Below are 7,480 nucleotides of genomic sequence, written 5' to 3'. Positions count from 1 at the left end.
GCGATTTGTTTAGTGGTACCCATTTTACATAAAATGGATCAAAGGCTGACCAATTATAAAAAGCAATACAGTAAAGACAATTAAAATCAAGTAAGGAAGGCTATGTACGGGCGTAACCGAACATTACATACTCTGCTGCCAAATTTATTTTTTATATTTAATTGGCGCTTAACCGTCTAAACGGTTATGGCCGTCCAACAAGGCGCGCCAGTCGCTGCATCGCTCCGCCAACCGGCGTTAATTGGTCACCCCAAGGCAGTTCTTCCAACGGAGTGGGGGCCGCCCTCTACCTCTGCTTCCATAGGCGGGTTCCGATAGAAACACTTTCTTCGCCGGAGCATCATCTTTCATTCGCATAACATGGCCTAGCCAGCGCAGCCGCTGCGTTTTAATTCGCTGGACTATGTTGATGTCTGCGTATAGCTCGTACAGCTCATCATTAAATCTTCTTCGGTACTCGCCATCGCCAAATCGTATAGGTCCATAAATCTTTCGAAGAACTTTTTTCTCGAACACTCCCAAAGCCGCTTCATCTGCTGTTGTCATGGTCCATGCTTCTTACCCATATAGCAGGACGGGTCCAATAAGTGACTTGTAGAGTTCGCCGAGAGAGAACTTTACTTTTCAATTGCCTACCTAGTCCAAAGTAGCATTTATTAGGAAGATTCATTCTTCGCTGCATTTCAGTGCTGATGTTGTTGCTAGTGTTGTTGCTGGTTCCCAAACAAACGAAGTATTTTACTATTTCAAAATTATGGCTGCCAACAGTAGCGTGGTTGCCAAGGCGCGTATGCGCTGACTCTTTGCTGGACGACAGCAGGTACTTCGTTTTGTACTCATTCACCATTGCTGCCAAATTACAGCTTGCAAAACTTTTCAATTACCTTCTTTTAAAAGTGGGCGGTGCCACTCCCATTGTCCAAAATTTTACTAGCTTTCTTTTCTGCGTCATAAGTTCAACTCACCTACAAAGTTTCATCGCTTTGTCCGTCTTTGGTAATGAAATGTTGCACTTTTTCGGTTTTTCGAAATTTTCGATATCGAAAAAGTGGGCGTGGTTACAGTCTGACTTCGTTCATTTTAAATAGCGATCTGAGATGAGTACCCGGAAACTTATATACCAAATTTCACTAAGACCCCTCAAAATTTACTCAAGTTATCGTGTTTACGGACAGACAGACCGACAGACGGACGGACATGGCTAAATGAATTTCTTTTTTCGCCCAGATCATTTTGATATATAAAAGTCTATGTCTATCTCGATTATTTTATGCCGTTACGTGGTACCGTTATGCGAACAAAATTAATACACTCTGCAAGCCCTGCTCAGCTGAGTAAAATGAAATGAAGTACTAAAAAATAAGTTTATAGTCTTGTTTTTGCCAAACGAATTATTTTCTTCGTTTTTTCATTTTGGGGAATTTTAACCTAAAACTGGTATAACCAACATAAGAATAGGCTATAATGAGTTAACCGTGGGCAATTGCACTAGAGCTCCCCGCAACGTGAGGTATATCGGAACATTGTGAGGCGAAAAGGGAAGAAAGAGGCTTACCTCTGCGTGTTAGGTGGCTTAGAATATACCCACGGCAGATATATCTGTCGTAAGCGGCAACTGTAATACCCAAATTATTCAAGGTATTCAATTCCTTTGCAAGGGATTGCCAGCGCTATTTAAAGCTTTTCCAACCCAATTTCCAACTTCATCTACCCATGGCAAATCATGTTCCTTTAGCAGGCGAGGCACTGGCGACCCCAAGTTTCGCGGAAGGAGGGCTTGGAGGGAGGGATGGCCTAGAAAGTTTAGTGTGGTTATATTATATCGTTCTTGAGAAGGTGGGGCTTGTACCTTAAAAGTGCTTGTTGCTGTGACATACCGCATCTATACCTACAGAGGACCATCGGTAACAATACCCAAAACCTTCGGGGAGTATCTCTATCGCTACAGTAACAACAACTACAAAACAGACACTTCTTTAGAAGAAAAAAGCATGAGGGATAACGGCATAAGTGCGGGGAGCTTCATATTATGGCTCATATTAATAAAGCCCTAAACGTCTACCAAAAAATATGACGGATGATGCAAGATTTCAAGACCAGGGCAGATTCCTGCAGAAGTCATAATGGTTACCAAGTTGCTAACACACAGGTTGTCCTTAAGATGTGGACCGAACACTTCTGCTCATTGCAAGCTATCGAGAGAAAAGTCTTACCTGATGTTCTAATCGCCTACTATGGAAAACATGTTATTGCAGCCGACTATGATGAAGAGACAATGGAAATATCCCATCAAAAAATCACAAAGCGCCAGATAATAACCGACTACTCACAGAGCTGTCCAAACACTGAGACGAAGAGTTAGTAAAGAGCATACATCAACTCATATGTAAAATATGGTCGAATGAGCGCATGCCTCCAAATAGGAATTTGAGTATGATTTGCCCAGTCCACAAGAAAGGCGATCCCGAAAATTGCTCCAATTACCCTGAAATCAGTGTGCTTTATATTACGTTGAAAGTTTTATCTAGCGTACTGTGCAAAAGACTGAAGATATAGCCAACAAACTGTTTAAACTTTTTCAGATAAAGCGACTCCTTTTGTGTGATTTCTTAAGTATAATTGTGGCGAAGGTAATTCTAGCAGCTGAACTAAACGCTGATGGTACAGTCTACTATAAAAGCGTACAACTGCTGGTGTACATTGACGATATTGATATATTTGCATTTAACAAACATTCCGAGAGTTCTACCTCCTCTGGATTTGAGAAAGACGCAAAAAAGTGGAGGAGGATGGAGACGTGTGTAGAAGTCCACGAAAATGGGGAAAGCTTCTGACCGCCATTCACCTGGCAATGGCCAAAGCGATTCTTTTGAATGCAGTTCAAGCAGTCCACTACTTCTGTTCGCTTGCGGCCAAGTGTCCTCTGGGTAGCCACTAAACATTTGTTTAGTGGTGAGCTAATGTGAGAAGGCGACAACTTGGCTAGGCCAATCTGATATAATCGTTTTAAGGGCTAGCCGGGGGATCCCCCAACGGCAGCGTCTGTTCACCACTAGGTGCGGCTGCAAGCGGGCGTCTGTCATGGGGCAAGCGGCCCGCTATATAAACATGCAAGAAGTTTTTTCACCCCCTCTTATCGGGTTGTGCGCTGGGCTTGGGACCCGCCACGTCAAACCATACTACAACGAAAAGCAACAACAAAGCTCGGATACAAAGAACACTCTCTATGGCAAACGTTTGAAGGACAATGAATTGGGGGCATGCACCTGGAATGTCCGCTACCTGAGTTGGATTTGTGCAGATGCCCGGCTGGTTGATGTCCTCGTCAAAGCAAACTCTAACATCACCGCCATCCAAAAATGCGTTGAACGAAGCAAGGAAGAAAGAATATTAAAAATTGTGACATTTATTGGAGTCGTATACAAATAAGCGCAGTTTCGGCATCGGATTCGTGGTGGAAGAGAGACTTCGTCGCCAAGTATTGGCGTTCACGCCTGTGGTCGAACGTCTCACCGCCATCCGAATAAAAGCAAAATTTTTATACTCAGTTGAGCAGAGCTCACAGAGTATATTAAGTTTGATTGGATAACGGTTGGTTGTACATATATAAAGGAATCGAGATAGATATAGACTTCAATATATCAAAATAATCAGGATCGAAAAAAATTTGATTGAGCCATGTCCGTCCGTCCGTCCGTCCGTCCGTCCGTCGGTCCGTCCGTTAACACGATAACTTGAGTAAATTTTGAGGTACCTTGATGAAATTTGGTATGCAGGTTCCTGAGTACACATCTCAGATCGCTATTTAAAATGAACGATATCGGACTATAACCGCGCCCACTTTTTCGATATCGAAAATTTCGAAAAACCGAAAAAGTGCGATAATTCATTACAAAAGACAGCTAAAGCGATGAAACTTTGTAGATGAGTTGAACTTATGACGCAGAATAGAAAATTAGTAAAATTTTGGACAATGGGCGTGGCACCGCCCACTTTTAAAAGAAGGTAATTTAAAAGTTTTGCAAGCTGTAATTTGGCAGTCGTTGAAGATATCTTGATGAAATTTGGCAGGAACGTTACTTATATTACTATATGTACGCCTGATAAAAATTAGCAAAATCGGAGAAGGACCACGCCCACTTTTAAAAAAAAAATTTTTTTAAAGTAAAATTTTAACAAAAAATTTAATATCTTTACAGTATATAAGTAAATTATGTCAACATTCAACTCTAGTAATGATATGGTGCAACAAAATACAAAAATAAAAGAAAATTTCAAAATGGGCGTGGCTCCGCCCTTTTTCATTTAATTTGTCTAGGATACTTTTAACGCCATGAGTCGAACAAAAATTAACCAATCCTTTTGAAATTTGGTAGGGGCATAGATTTTATGACATTAACTGTTTTCTGTGAAAATGGGCGAAATCGGTTGATGCCACGCCCAGTTTTTATACACAGGCATCCGTCTGTCCTTCCGCATGGCCGTTAACACGATAACTTGGGCAAAAATCGACATATCTTTAATGAACTTAGTTCACGTGCTTACTTGAACTCACTTTATTTTGGTATGAAAAATGAACGAAATCCGACTATGACCACGCCCACTTTTTCGATATCGAAAATTACGAAAAATGAAAAAATCCCATAATTCTATACCAAATACGAAAAAAAGCATGAAACATGGTAAGGTAATTGGATTGTTTTATTGACGCGAAATATAACTTTAGAAAAACTTTATAAAATGGTTGTGACACCTACCATATTAAGTAGAAGAAAATGAAAAAGTTCTACAGGGCGAAATAAAAAACCCTTAAAATCTTGGCAGGTATTATATATATAAATAAATTAGCTGTATCCAACAGATGATGTTCTGGGTCACCCTGGTCCACATTTTGGTCTATATCTGGAAAACGCCTTCACACCACTCCCTTTTAAAACTCTCATTAATACCTTTAATTTGATACCCATATCGTACAAACTCATTCTAGAGTCACCCCTGGTCCACCTTTATGGCGATATCTCGAAAAGGCGTCCACCTATAGAACTAAGCCCCACGCCCTTTTAAAATACTTATTAACACCTTTCATTTGATACCCACATCGTAAAAACATATTCTAAAGTCACCCCTGGTCCACCTTTATGGCGATATCTCGAAAAGGCGAACACCTATAGAACAAAGGCCCACTCCCTTTTAAAATACTCATTAACACCTTTCTTTTCATACCCATATTGTACAAACAAATTCTAGGGTTACCACTGGTCCACCTTTATGGCGATATATCGAAACCGCGTCCACCTATGGAACTAAGGATTACTCCCTTTTAAAATACTCATTAGCACCTTTCATTTGATACCCATATCGTGCAAACGCGTTCTATAGTCACCCCTGGTCCACCTTTATGGCGATATCTCGAAAAGGCGACCACCTATACAACAACCACCACTCCCTTTTAAAACCCTTATTAATACCTTTAATTTGATACCCATATCGTACAAACATATTCTAGAGTCACCCCTGGTCCACCTTTAGGGCGATATTTCGAAACGGCGTCCACCTATAGAACTAAAGCCCACTCCCTTTTAAAATACTCATTAACACCTTTCGTTTGATGCCCATATTGTACAAACAAATTCTAGGGTCACCCCTGGTCACCTTATGGCGATATCTCGAAACGGTGTGCACCTATGGAACTAAGGATTACTCCCTTTTAAAATGCTCATTAACACTTTTTTTTGATACCCATATTGTACAAACAAATTCTAGGGACACCCCTGGTCCACCTTTGTGGCGATATCTCGAAATGGCGTCCACCTATGGAACTAAGGATTACTCCCTTTTAAAATACTCATTAACACCTTTCATTTGAAACCCATATCGTACAAACGCATTCTAGAGTCAACCCTGATCCACCTTTATGGCTATATCCCTAAATGGCATCCACCTATAGAACTATGGCCCACTCCCTCATAAAATACTCTTTAACGCCTTTCATTTGATACACAGTCCAGGGTTTCCCTCGGTTCATTTTCCTACATGGTTATTTTCCCTTATGTTGTCACCATAGCTCTCAACTGAGTATGTAATGTTCGGTTACACCCGAACTTAACCTTCCTTACTTGTTTAATATATCATTCATCTGCGCACATGCGTCGACAGAGGATAAAGACGATCAGGTGAAAGAGGCTTTTTCTGAACAATTAGAATGCACATACGAGCGCCGTCCCCGCCATGATATAAAAGTCGTGCTTGGGGACTTTAACGCCAGGGTGGGCAAAGAAGGTGTTTTTGGCCCTACAGTCGGAAAGTTCAGCCTACACAATGAAATTTCTCCTAATGGACTGTGGCTGATTGGCTTTTCTGGTGCTCGAAATGTGGTCATATCCAGCACGAGGTTCATGCATAAAAAGATACATCAAGCTACATGGTTTTCCCCTGATCGAAATACTCGTAATCAGATCGATCACGTTGTGATAGACCGACAGCATGCCTCTAGTGTTTTAGGTGTGCGCACGATTCGAGGACCTAACATCGACTCGTACCATTATCTCGTAGCAGCCAAACTACGCACCCGCCTCAGCGCGGCTAAAAACAAGGAACCACATGGAAAGCAAGACGTCGAAAGGCTGCAATCGCAACAGACTGCCAATGATTTCGCAACTCGATTTTCACACCTGCTCTATGAGAGTACAACTCAGCATAAATGAATACAGGAGCAGTGGGAGCATATCTCCAAAGCACTTCGTACTGCCACCGAGGAAAAAATTGGTTACCGGCGGCCACGGAAAAAGTACTGGTACGATGAAGAATGCCGCGTTGCAACCGAAAGAAAAGACGCTACCTACAGGGCTACGTTAAAAGCTAGCGCAACAAGAGGAGTGTGTGAACGCTATCGTGAGTTGAAAAGGGAAGCGAAACGCCTTTTCAGGAAGAAAAAAGCAGAGGAAGAAAGGCTTTAGTGCGAGGAGCTTGAGCTACTAGCCATTAGGAATAGCGCCCAGAAATGTTGCCAAAAAATTCGGCGACAGAAGGAAGGTTTTAAGACCGGGGCAATCTCTTGTAAGAACGAAAATGGCGACTTTGTAACTGATGCCCAGAGAGTGCTTAGATTATGGAGGGAACACTTCTCTGCTCTCCTAAATGGAGACAACGATTTACCGCAGAGAGATGATGAACCCAATCCCGCAATCGATGATGATGGAATAAATGCCCCCACCTGATTATGACGAAGTCAGAATAGCAATAACCAGATTGAAAAACAACAAGGCCGCGGGAGCTGATGGATAGCCTGAGGAGCTATTCAAATACGGCGGCTAGGAGTTAGTAAGGCGCATGCATCAGCTTCATCGCAAAATATTGGCGGACGAGTGCATGCCCGACTATTGGAATCTAAGTGTTCTTTGCCCAAAGCATAAGAAGGGGGATACTGCAAATTGCACCAACTATCGCGGAATCAGCCTTCTTACTATCGCATATAAGGTTC

General features: G+C 41.9%; 1 pseudogene; it reads left to right on the top strand.

The window, feature by feature from the left end:
- Positions 1–2,161: 2,161 nt before the first annotated feature.
- LOC137248771 (uncharacterized) lies at positions 2,162–7,203 on the top strand (annotated as a pseudogene).
- Positions 7,204–7,480: the final 277 nt, after the last annotated feature.

Source organism: Eurosta solidaginis, chromosome 4 (assembly GCF_040869045.1).
Source record: "Eurosta solidaginis isolate ZX-2024a chromosome 4, ASM4086904v1, whole genome shotgun sequence".
NCBI classification, from domain to species: domain Eukaryota; kingdom Metazoa; phylum Arthropoda; class Insecta; order Diptera; family Tephritidae; genus Eurosta; species Eurosta solidaginis.
This window is presented reverse-complemented; position numbering and strand designations above follow the sequence as displayed.